This window comes from Orycteropus afer, unplaced genomic scaffold (genome assembly GCF_000298275.1).
Source record: "Orycteropus afer afer isolate SDZICR_OR568_19922 unplaced genomic scaffold, OryAfe1.0 scaffold00081, whole genome shotgun sequence".
In the NCBI taxonomy this organism is placed as follows: domain Eukaryota; kingdom Metazoa; phylum Chordata; class Mammalia; order Tubulidentata; family Orycteropodidae; genus Orycteropus; species Orycteropus afer.
This window is the reverse complement of record NW_006921668.1, coordinates 5,552,445-5,566,136: the sequence shown is the minus strand read 5'-3', so window position 1 is coordinate 5,566,136 and position 13,692 is coordinate 5,552,445.

Sequence of the window (13,692 nt, the reverse complement as noted above, 5' to 3'; positions counted from 1 at the left end):
AACCAATCATTAGTTTTATATGGATATAATTTTATATCTCTTAATTTTAAGAGATTTCGGAGAAGCAAAGAGCTATTGAAGAAGAAAAACAAAGAGTTCTCATACTACCCTATCTCAAAACCTACTATACCACTATGGTATAACAAGTAAAAATAGCCTTGTATTGGTACAATGGCAGATATGTAGACCAGTGGAACAGAATTGAGAATCCAGAAATAGATCCATTCACCTCTGTTCTTTGACAGCAGGATGAATTCCATTAAATGTGGAAGACGTAGTCAGTGTTTTTAACAAATGGTACTGGCAAAACTGTAAATCTATTTGCAAAACAATAAAACAAAATCCATACCTCACACCGTAAACAAAAGCTAACTCAAGATGTAGCAAATACCTAAATGTAAAACCTAAAACTATATAGATCATCAAAGAAAAAGTAGAGGCAAACTTGGAGAACCATAATTTAAGGCATTAAATAGACTATCAAACATAACCAAAAATGCACAAAGATGTAAAAATGCAGAAGGTAAACTAGATAACTTGTTGTTGTTGTTATGTGTCAAGTCAGACATGACTCATAGCAACTTCTCCTTGGGTTTCCAAGGCAGTATCGCTAAGGAAGTAGATTGCCCCATTTTCCTTCTGAGGAGTGGCTGATGGGTTTGAACCGCCAGGCTTCTGCTTAGCAGTCAAGTGCCTTAGGCACTACACTACCAGAGCTCCTTAGCTAAAGAACTTGTTGTTGTTATGTGCCATCGAGTCAGCCCCCTTCTAAAAATAAATAAATTCTTATGTGCATCAAAAGACTTCTCCAAAAGAGTATAAAGAGAACCTATAGATTGGGGGAAAAAAAAATATTTGGCAATGACATAGTTGACTTATCTTTAAAATTTATAGAAAACTCCAATGCCTCAACATCAGAAACACCAATAATCCAATTTAAAAAATGGGTAGAGGACATGAACAGAAAGTTCAAAGAAGAACAGAATATCAAAGAAGATATTCAGGCAGCACAGTGTTGAAATGTTGAATGTGATTAGCCTTATAATGCAGTAAGCCAGGTCTGACAGAGACTGGTGAAACCCCTGAAAGTATGACCACAATTCTTTTTTTGGGCCTGAAGTTGAACTCACTCCTGTGGCTTAACTTTCAGCCAATAGACAGGCCTATGAGGTGAACAATTACACCAAGGAGATACACTCCTTAGAATTAGCAACCATGGGAGATCAGAATGGTAGCATTTGTTCAGGGAGAAAGCTCAAAACATTGGAATGCATAGGAAAGAATGACACAGGGGAAAAGTAACTACAGGGAGGAATTGGGAAGAGAGATGTTGTTACATTGTAGGGATTGCAATCAACATTGTGGAACAAAATGTGTATGAACTATTGAATGGAAAACGAATCTGCTCTGTAAACTTTCACCCAAATTACATTAAAAATTTAAAAAAAAAAAAAGGAAAGGAAAATAAACCTTGAAATTTCAACAATTTAGCACTGTAGAAATTTGTTTATTGCTCATATAAAATCCATTTGGTTGTAGGGGAGAGCTCTGTTCTACACTGTAATCAATGACTCAAGCTGATGGAGAGTCTGCCATCTTTAATACATAATTTCCAAGGTCTCCCTAAGATTTGACATCCACATGGCCAACAGGAAAGGAGAAAGAGTGGAAAACCATGTGAAAGATCTTTTGTGGTCCAAGTCTGAAATGAAAGATATCGGTTCTTCGCATAATCGACTGATGAGAACGTGTCACATACCCATCTATATACAAAGGGCTGCTGGGAAGTACAGGCTCCTGCTGTGTAGCCATTGCAGCAACAACTCTACACTATAAAAGTCACACAGATATGATGAACAGTTGGTCCTACTTGCCATAAATGTGCTGACAGAGTACTTGTTCCAAGGTAAGTAATAGATCAATGTCAGTTGTTGTTTCTCTATTATTATTATTTTAATACTTTCATCACTGCATACTACAGTGCAGACCAGTCTATAGGACAATGCTGAAGAGATGATTTTTTTCAAGTTAATTCCTTCACCCGACAGCCCAGTTCACATTATGTGTGACAAGAATAACCTCTGAACACCAGGCAATTTAGCTACAGGCATAAACCTCTTCTCACTCAGCACTTACTATTTCCTAGAAGTTGATTTGTAACTTTTATATATACCCAGTATACTAGCTGATATACTGAGATTTAGGAAAATGTCCCAGATTAATACCTGCTTTCCAACTGTCTATTCCATATTTTCTATTACCAGATTTCCTTGTCTCATATCCTTCCTGTCTGTTTGGCATTTGGTTTCCACCCCTCTGGAGTGTTCTTCTTAAATACCATTCACATATCACACAACTGTGCCTTCTTGTATATTCCATCTCCATAGTGGAATCAATTATTTCTGGCCCCATCCCACCATGACTTGTATTTCTGCTCTTCACTGATCCCATTTAGTGACCCATATGCTTATGAGTTCTACTGTTGCAAACCATGGGAACTACCTGGTGTCTCCCATTTAAATACACCCCTCCTCACCAAGAACCCTGACGATTCTCTTCATCTTCTCAATAATAATAATAATAACAATAACAATAATAATAACTATTCTTAAGAAAAGATCATTAGCCCATTACTTCCTGATTGTGGAAAAGCCAGAGGGAAAGATATGCACTTGTGTGCAGTAAGGCTTCTTAGAGGTTCTGATGTCATGATGCATTATAAGCCAATCACACTCAAAACTTTGACACCATGCAAACGTTAATCTCTTCTGATTGCAACAGTCAAAAGATTTTTCATTCTCTTGTAAACTCTGGAGGAAATTATCATCAAGGACTGATAATGTTTCAACTTACATTAGAAATTAAGTTATTCATTCATTTATTCATTTAACATTAGTTTTCTCCACTATATCAGAATAAGAAATAAGGAGGAAAAATGAAGAAAACAGTTCTTTCAATCTTGATACATTTACATAAATGTACCATGACATTTTATAACATAACAATGCATATTTTCTATTCCATGATACTACCAGTTACCTACCACTTACCTACCTCCCACTCAAACTCATGGTGACCCCACATGGGTTAGAGTAGAACTGTGCCCCATAGAGTTTTCAATATCGAATTTTTTAGAAGTAGATTGCTAAGCTTTTCTTCCACATTGCCTCTGGGTGGACTTGAACCTGCAATCTTTTGGTTAGAAGCCGAGCTCTTAAACATTTGCACCACCCATGAGTTTCTCAACGATGTTGCTGTTGATAGGTGCCATTAAGTCAGCTCTGACGCATCGTGACCCTATGTACAACAGAAGGAAACTCTGCCCAGTCCTATGCCAGCCTCATAATCTTTGCTATGCTTGAGCCCATCATTGCAGCCACTGTCAACCCATCTCACTGTCTTGTCCTTTTCCACTGACTCTCTGTTTTACCAAGCGTGTTATTCTTCTCTAGCAACCAGTACCTTCTGACAATATGACAAAAGTACGCAAGGCAAAGTCTAGCCTGCCTTACTTCTGAGAAGCATGCAGGCTGCACTTCTTCCAAGACAAATTTGTTCGTTCTTCTGGCAATTCATGATATTTCCACCATTCTTCTCCAACACCATAATTCAAATGCATCAATTCTTTTTCAGTCATCCTTATTCATTGTCCTTATTCATTGAAAAGCCCATCGCTTGGGTCAGATGCATCTTAGTTTCCAAAGTGAAATCTTTGCTCTTGAAAATTTTAAAGAGGTCTTTTGCATTTTCCCAGTGCAAGTACATCATCTGATTTCTTGACTGCTGCTTCCATGGACGTTGATTATGGATGCACTGAAATAAAATCCCTGATAACTTCAATCTTTTCTCCATTTATCATAATGTTGCTTATTGGTCCAGTTGTAAAGATTTTTGTTTTCTTTATATTGAGGTATAACCCATATTGAAGACTGTAGTCTTTGAACTTCATCTGTAAAGGCTTCAATTCTTCTTCACTTTCAGCAAGCAAGTTTGTGTCATCTGTATATTGTAGGTTGTTAACAAGTCTTTCTCCAATTCTGATGCTGTTTTCATTTTCATATAGTCCAGTTCCTTGGGTTGTTTAATAAGTATGGTGAAATGATACAACCCTGATGCAAACCTTTCCTGATTTTAAACCATACAGCATCCCCTTGTTCTGTTAGAATGACTGCCTCTTGAACTATGTACAAGTGCCCTATGAGCAAAATTAAGTGTTCAGGAATTCCCATTCTTGGCAATGTTATCCATAATTTGTTATGACCCACATAGTCAAATGCCTTTGCATAGTCAATAAATCACAGGGAAACACCTTTCTGATATTCTTTGTTTTCAGCCAAGATCCATCTGACCTGAGCAATGATAGCCCTTGCTCTACACCCTCTTCTGAATCTGTCTTGAATTTCCAGCAGTTCCCCGTCAATATACTGCTGCAACCATTTTTTAATTATCTTCAGCAAAATTTTACTTGCATGTGATATTAATGATATTGTTCAGCCATTTCCACATTCTTCTGGATCACCTCTCTTTGGAATGGGCACAAATATGGATCTCTTCCTGTCAGTAGACCAGGTAGCTGTCTTCTAGTTTTTTGGCATAAACAAGTGAGTGCCTTCAGCACTACATTTGTTTGTTGAAACATGTCCATGGATATTCTGTCAGTTCCTGGACCCTTGCTTTTTTGCCAACTCCTTCAGTGCAGCTTGGACTTCTTCCTTCAATACCATTGGTTCTTAATCATATACTACTTCTTAAAATATTTGAATGTCCACCAATTCTTTTTGGTATGATGACTCTGTGTATTTTTTCCATCTTCTTTTGATGCTTCCTACATCATTCAATATCTTGTCTATAGAATCCTTCAATATTGCAACTTGAGGCTTGAATTTTTTTCTTCAGTTCTTTCAGCTTGAGAAATAGTAAATGTGTTCTTACCTTTTGGTTTTCTAACTCCAGGTCTTAGCATATTTCATTATAATACTTCACTTTGTCTTCTCGAGCCTCCCTTTGAAATCTTCTGTTTAGCTCTTTTTATTCATCATTTCTTTCATTCACTTTAGCTATTCTCTGTTCAAGAACAAGTTTCAAAGTCTCCTCTGGCATCCATTTTGGTCTTTTCTTCCTTTCCTAACTTTTTCTTTCTTTATGTATGATGTCTTTAATGTCACCCCACAACTCATCTGCTCTTCGATCATTGGTATTCAGTGCATCAAATCTATTCTTCAGATGTTCTCTAAATTCATGTGAGATATAATCAAGGTCATATTTCTGTTTGCATTGACTTGCTTTAATTTTCTTCTGCTTCAACTTGAACTTGCATTCGAGCAATTGATTGTCTGTTCCACAGTCAGCTCCTGGTCTTGTCCTGACTGATAATATTGAGCTTCCCCATAGACTCTTTCCACAGATGTAGTTGATTCCTATGTATTCCATCTGGTGAAGTCCACATGTATAGTCACCATTTATGTTGTTGAAAAAACGCAGTTGCAATGAATAAGTCATTGGTCTTGCAGAATTTTATCAGGTAGTCTCCAGCATAATTTCTATCACCAAGGCCATAATTTTGAACTACCAATGCTTCTTTGTTTCCAACTTTCACATTCCAATAACCAGTAATTATTACAACATCTAGAGTGCATGTTTGGTCAATTTCAGATTGCAGAAGTTGATGAAAATCTTCAATTTCTTAATCTTTGGCTTTAATGATTTGTGTGTAAATTTGAATAATAGTCATATTAACTGGTCTTCCTTGCAGCCATATGGATATTATCCTATCACTGACAGCATTGTACTTCAGGATAGATCTTGAAACATTCTTTTTTAGTATGAATATGACAGCATTCCTCTTCAATTTGTCTTTCTTGGCATAGTAGACCATATGATGGTCTGATTCAAAATGGCCAATTCACTTCAGCTCACTAATATGTTCCATTTCATTTTTGACAACTTCCAATTTCCCTAGGTTCATACTTTGTACATCTGCATTCCATGTATTAATGGATGTTTGCATCTGTTTCTTTTCATTTTGAATTGTGCCATGTCAGCAAAGTAAGGTCTAGAAAGCTTTACTCCAACCATGTTAATAAGGTCAACTCTACTTTGAGTAAGCAGCTCTTCTCCAGTCATATTTTGACAGCCAACCTGAGGGGCCCATCTTCCAGCACTATATCAGTGTTTCACTGCTATTCATAAAGTTGTCAGTGGCCAGCTTTTTCAGAAGTGCATGGCCCCATCCTCCCTCCCAATCTATCTTAATCTTGAAGCCCTGCTGAAAAATGTCTACCATGGGTGACTGGTGGTATCTGACATACTGGTGGCACAGCTTCCAGCCTCACAGCAACACACAAGCCACCACAGTCCAACAAACTGACAGACAAGTGGTGGTCTCAATGATTCTATAGACCAATGAATCTTTGAAAGCTAGTTGGCTTTAAAATATAAACAGTGTATATATTCAAATGATTAAGTAGTATATGGACTCCCTGTTGCTGTAACCTTCCTGCCATAACCAAGTAACCAGTGTATATCAAATACCCTTACTTGGTTCCTACTACCTCAGCAGTGAGTCCCTCAAATACCATCCTTACACCACCTGGCTGCTTTCTCAGGAAAGGTATCTTCTGTGCATTTCCTGTGAGATTATGTGAGCAATTTTATTTGGATTTAATGTCTCGTTGATGAAAGCCATTTCATAATCCCTGTCTCCACAGATAGTGATAGCTGTTCTTCATAGCAGCCCTGAAAAACAATAGGCAATTTCCTGTTCACATACTACTAAGAGAGATTACCAGAAAAAGCTTATGAAATTGGAAATGACTTTGAAAGCATTGAATGATCCTTCATCTTGTCAAAAGTATGCTAAAACTCAGAGTTGTTTACTTTAGACTGAGCTGGAGATCAAATTATGCATCTAGTGTACAGTGCTAAACTTCTAGGAAAGTCATTATTTTCCTTTATATTTTGGTTCAAATAGTCCTATTGTCCTACACCTAAATCTCAGAAAGGAAGAAACTTTTTTATAGATATCAGCAGATTTTGACTGGAAAGATTTCTTTTAAAATCCAGAGCTTAGTTATTATAAGAAAAAAATAAATAAAATGTCATTGATTAAATTCACAATTTTGAGAGCCTTTCTGAGTCTCCTAACATACTTTCTTCTATGCTGCAAATATATATCTTTCTCCTTTTCAAAAAGATAGCAACTCTCCTTTCTTTAGCAGTGGCAAGTTAAAGCCCCAAGTTTCTCTTTTTCTTTCTTTGTAATTTCCTTTGATGATTTCACATGTCTTCAGACATTCCATTTGAATATTACAGAAATGAAATCAGGAAGGTAAAAATTAAAGAAAATATGTGAAATGTTGTTGTTGTTAGTTGCCTTTCAGTCGACTCCTACACAGAGGCCCCATGTGCCAGAGGAGAACTGCATGCACAGGGCTTTCTGGGCTGTCATCTTTACAGAAGGACATCACCAGGGCTTTCTCCCAAAGAGCCGCTGGATGGGTCTGAACCACTAATTTTTCAGTTAGCAGCCAAGAGCTTAACCATTGTACTACCAGGGCTCTTTCAATATGAAATTACAACCCCCAAAAGAGCATCTTACATATGACAGGGTTGTTGTAAGTTAAGGAGAGTGTTTTCTCTATGACTGAATGGACTGAGAAAAATTTAAATAAGTATCAAGTAAGCATTTACAGTCAAGAAATTATAGTGTGGACTGTCTACTTAGACTGGAATTTCCAAGACACTTTTAATTATGCCAAAGTGTCCTTGTGAACAGTTTAAAGAAGTGTGTAGACCGGGTTACATTCATTTTTCTTTTACTGAGACTAGGATTTTATAAAAAAAAAAAAAAAGAAAGAAAGAAAGAAAACTTACATCAAAGAAAAGAATATAAAGAACACTTAAGCCATAGCAAGAAAGCAAAGCATTCTTTAAATTAAAAGTAGATCATAGTGACTATGTTGCTTTTTCAAACTGTAAAAAGGAACTGTGGCCTTCGTGTTTCTTGCACATTTTATATGTAAAATAGGATTAATTATATCTCATTTCTAGTTACTCTAAGTTTACCATATTTTTCTTAGGAGATATAGACTATAATTATGCATTATTAAGCAATCACAGATAAAGTTTTAAATTTTAGATTCTTACAATGTATAAGCATACTTCTAATTTATGGACCATGTTTCAGTTATAGAAGCTGATAATAAAGGTAATATAAGTTGACAGAGCAGAAATAATTAATGAAAGAGTAAGTGTTTTAATGACTACCTTAACAGAAATACTGTTCAAATCCAAAATACTCAAATTTGCTATTTTAGAAGAATGCATATATTTTCAAAAAGTTCCCTTAGGTGTGAGTTACAACTAATTGAAAGGTTTGAACCCACCAGCTGCTCTGTGGGGAAAAGATGTGGCAATCTGCTTCTGTAAAGGTTACAACCTTAGAAACCATATGAGGCAGCTCTACTCTGAACTCTATATATAGAGTTGCTATGAGTTGGGATCGACTGGAGGGCAGTAGGATTGGTTTTAGTTTTGGGAAACATTTGTTAAAACTCATCAAACTTTTCTCTTAAAGGCTATGCGTTTAGCTGTATATAAACTATACCTTAATAAAAAGGCATTCTTAACCATAAGCCCAAGTAGTTACCTTCACTTAATAAAAGGGAAAATCCAAGAAATAGATACGCTCAGGCTTTATCTATTGATTTGTGCAGTAACTTTAAATCGTTTTTTAATGTTTACTTCAACCAAAATTTTATCATTGGATCTGTTCCTCAGGGACTGTGTGCAGAAGTAACTGAACCAACTCCTTCTATGTTTTCCACATACCTTATCCCTCAGCATTTATGATTTAGAGAATTCAAGGTAGTTTTGAAGGGTACATTCGTATCAAGGGGATTGCATGAAAGTATTCAGTTTTTGGTGTCTAAATGGTCTGTTTTTGTTCCCTTATCAGGGCTAAAGTTCTGCTTTGGGTGAACTCCCCAAGGCAATCCTCCTTAAGGACTGAATCTTGAGTTATATTCAGTCATATCTTCAAGACCTGCTAGTTCAAACATTTAAAGGGAACACTGGGACATTGATGTTCACCACTCGCTCTGACTTTGTGGTGTGATCTTAGCCAATCTGGGATTTTAAAACATTTCCTAGGATAAATATACACTGTAGAAGTTTCCATATTTACCTAGACAAAAAAGGCAGAAACCAAAACACAAACCTTTGTAAATGCAAAATTCGTTCAAACCCTAAAGTGTGAAGGAGTCTTAAAATGTGATACAACATTTAGCTCAATGGATAAATGAAATGTGCTCAACACTTTTACTGCTGGTGAACTTAACAATTAAGATTTACCCATAACGCATTTAGAGTAATAAGGTAAAACGGAAAAAAAAAGGGGGGGGGGATTGTGTCATACCAATACCGTTCCAAGCATGAGCACAGAAAGTGAGAGATACTGGCATAAAGATTGTTATATTCTTGGGACTTGATCTTATTCACTCATGAAAGTCAAAGAACAAGTCTTTCAAATGGTTACCTTTAGGTTATATCTCAACTTAAGGTTAAACTTCAATTAAGTATTACTGATACCTAAAACAAGAAGCTCTAGTGACACTGCGGTTAAAGCATTGGACTACTAGCCAAAAGGTCAGTAGTTCAAACCCACCAACCACTATGCAGGAGAAAGATGAGGCAGTCTGCTTCTGTAAAGATTCACAGCCTTGGGAATTCTATGGGACAGTTCTACTCTGTCCTATAGGTTTCTATGAGTTGGAATTGACTTGATGGCAGTGAGTCTGGTTTTTTGTTTTGTTTTTGTTTTTGGATGCCTGAAACACCATATTCCAAAAGAAATATACTGCCCCTCCCAAAAAAAATCCTTTGCAATACAGTTGATTCGGAATTACAGCAACCCTATAAGACAGGGCAGAACTACCCCCTAAGGTTTGCAAGGCTTTAATCATTCCAGAAGCAGACTGCTGCTTCTTTCTCCCATGGAGCAGCTGGTAAGTTTGAACTGCTGACCTTTCAGTTTTCAGCCAAGCACTTTAACCACTGCACCACCAAGGCTCCTTAAAGAGAAAATAATCTGTTTAAATCTATATGATTAAATTAATCAAAAGTCCAGTCCATATAATCAGAATAGACCTGAATTCAAATACTGCTTTCAAATCCTAGTCCTACACTGAACTAGCTGTGTCATCTTTAGTGAATTCCTTGATACTCAGGTTCATTATCTGTAAAATCATGAAAAATAATATCTAACTCAAGGATTTTTATTGTTGTTGTTGATTATGTGTGTCGTAGAGATGATTCCCACTCCTAGTGATCATAGGGAGCCCTGGTAGCATAGTGGCTAAGACACTTGCCTGCTAACCAGACGGCTGGTGGTTCAAACCCACCAGCCACTCCTCGGAAGGAAGGTTGGGCAATCCTACTTCCATAGTGATACTGCCTTGGAAACCCAAGGAGGGGTCACTATGAGTCGGGGCCGACTCGACGGCACACAACAACAACAACAACAACAGTGATCATATAGGATAGAGTAGATAGTCTTTACTACCAAACAACAAAACCAAACTCACTGCCATTGAGTCAGTTCCATTGTGTTTCCAAGGCTGTAAATCTTTACAGAAACAGACTGCCCCATCTGTCTTCCATGGAGCAGCTGGTGTATTCAAAACATTGACCTTTTGTTTAGCAGCCAAATACCTTAACCACCACACCACCAGAGTTCCTAGTCTTACAGCAGCCGATAGCTAGGCCTTTTCCTCCTGTGAAACTTTTGGTGAGTTCTTATCTTGTGCCTCTCAGTTAGCAGGCCAGCACTTAACCACTATAACCACTATGCTACTAAGGCTCTTTAATACATATTATAGTTGGACAACCTCCCTCCATAGTGATACTGCCTAAGAAACCCAAGGAGGGGTCACTATGAGTCTGGTCCGACTAGATGGCAAATAACAACAACAGCAGCAACATAGTGTCTATAACATATAGTCAATGAAGTATATCCATGTTTGCCTTAAAATTATTTTGCATTGTACCTAAGCCCTATGACTGGGGGAAAAAAAAAGGTTTCCATTGAGTCAACTCCAACTCATATATGTCAGAGTAGAATGGGCTCCCTAAGAAGCTCTGGCAGTATAGTGCCTAACACACTTGACTGCTAACCAGAAGGCTGGCAGTTCAAACCCACCAGCCACTCCTCAGAAGGAAGATGGAGCAATCTACTTCTGTAGTGATACTGCCTCAGAAACCCAAGGAGGGGTTGCTATGAGTCAGGTCTGACTCAATGGCAAACAACAACAACAACATTTTCAGTAACTAATTTTGGGGAAGTAGACCACCAGGTATTTCTTCTGAGTCACCTCTGAATGAACTCAAACCTCAAACTTTTTGGTTAACAGTTGCATGCATTAACAGTTTACACCACCCAAGAACTGTGCCCTATGACTCCAAAAAAAACCAAACCCAGCAACATCGACTTAATTTAGATTCATAGCAACCCCCTCAGTTTTTCTAAGGCTGTAAATCTTTATGGAAAGCCTCACCTTTCTTCCATGGAATGTCTGGTGGGCTTGAACCACTGATATTTTGGTTAGCAGTGAAATGCCTTAACCACTGCACAACTAGCTCCTTTACAATGTAACTAGAATTACTACAATTAAATAATGTAAAATATTATTATCAATCAATAAAAAAGATTACTTGAGCTCAATTTTTGGCAGGTATTGTGATGGTAGAGGAAGAGCATATAAGCCTGGCCTATCCTGAAAAGAAATTAAATCACATGAAGTCAACAGTGACCTATAAAAGACTCTATGTAGTCAAGTACTAAATTGTGTTTAATTGACTTAAAGAGCTATGATAAAAGAGAAGAGACAGACCTCAAGGAGGCTTAAAATAAACATCTAAGACTTGGAGAAAGTATGAATGGAGATGATGATGAAGAAAGGAGAACAAGTGGGGAGCAGAGAGAAAAGTAATCTGTCCATAGGAGCCCTGTGCATGAAGAGAAGGCTGAGAAGAAAGCAAATGTAAGAGGCTGGTTCAAGACTGACTGGAGCCACTGAGCAAAACATACCTACTCCAAATAAATAAACAGTTGTCATCTAATTGACTCTGTTCCATTATGATACCATGTGTGTCAGAATAGAACTGTCCTCTATAGGATTTTCAATGAATTATTTTTCAAAAGTAGTTCACCAGGCCTTTGCTTCCAGGCACCTCTGGGTGGACTCAAACCTCCAACCCTTTAGTTAGCAATAGAGCATTTTAACCATTTTCACCCCTCAGAGACTCCATACTCCAAATGTACCCATGTAATTCCTCATTCACATAACACTATATATCCTTACTCGACTCAACTATGAAGCAGTTAGATACCGACCTTGTTTTTATTGAGACAGGGAGCATAAGTACTACATTTAAGATGACCAGATTTGGAATCAGCACTCCCAACCCTAGACCATATTTTTCATTCCTTTAGCCTGACTCCTTAGTCATTTTCTTTAGACTTAAAAGTTCATCTTTTTAAATAGATATTGATTTTTCACTTTCATTGTCACAGAAAACATTGCTTAAGGGCAAAAATTCCAAAATTATTGTCCCACCTATGCCATTCACTAGCTATAAAACCAAGAATGTGTCACCTAGTGCCTCACTGCTGGAATGCTTCCTTCTGGGTCTCAAATGTCAAAAATCCATCAGGGAAGACAGCAGAGTAATATCCAGTATGCATCTCACAACCTGAACTTCTGTTTTACACAATTTTTGTGCAAAACTGTCAGAAACACTTATTTCCCTTTATGTTATAAAAATGGAGCCTTCATGAATGGATATGAAAATGTTATTTTATTGCTTTTCCTAGTAAATATATCATCCTTAATTTGTGTGTCAGCTTTCTGATAATTTTTATGTCCCCCAACGGTATCAGATCCCTTACAGATGTGTTATAAAACTCCCTGAGGTGGTCTAACAATGGCACTAGTACATTTAAAGAACAAGTGCATGAGAAATAATCCAATACACAGTTCTGGTAAGATGGCAGACTAGGCAGAAAGACTGCACAGACCCTCTTCAACAAAGAAAAGGGAAACCAATTAACACAGACACAGAAGATAATCCTGGACTCCTGAGCCTTCAAAGGAAGGATATAGAAAGTGGACTAAACCCCAACTAGCAGAAGAATCTGCATGAAACACCAAAAAAGGAGACATATGGAGCTGCGGTCTGGCAGTGATCCTTAGTGATCCTGATGGCATAGACAGCTTGGAGAGTGCTGAGAGGTGGTGGGATCTAAGAATTAACGTAAAAATCAGCCTGGCTATCCAGGGACTGCACGGACGACTGCTCTGGTGGCTGGGGAATAGACAGAGAAGTAGCAAACAGAAAGGCAGGCTGAGCTGTGGACTTTTCCCTGTCTGGAGGGTGCCTTCATTTTGAATGTTTACAAGCTGCTTGACTATTTTGGTATTTAAAGAGACAGCACTCTCCCAGAATCCAGGGGCTTAAGAACAGGCTCTTAAGCAACCCCAAGGACCCTCTGGACCTGCACAACTGAAAAGGTGTGACATTCCTCTTGTTACTCTTATACCCCACACTCCCTTGGTGAATGGAGGTGTGGCCATCTGCCACTCCCACCCACCTTCTGGGCCCACAGGAACTCCATCCCAGTCTGTGTGCTCAGAC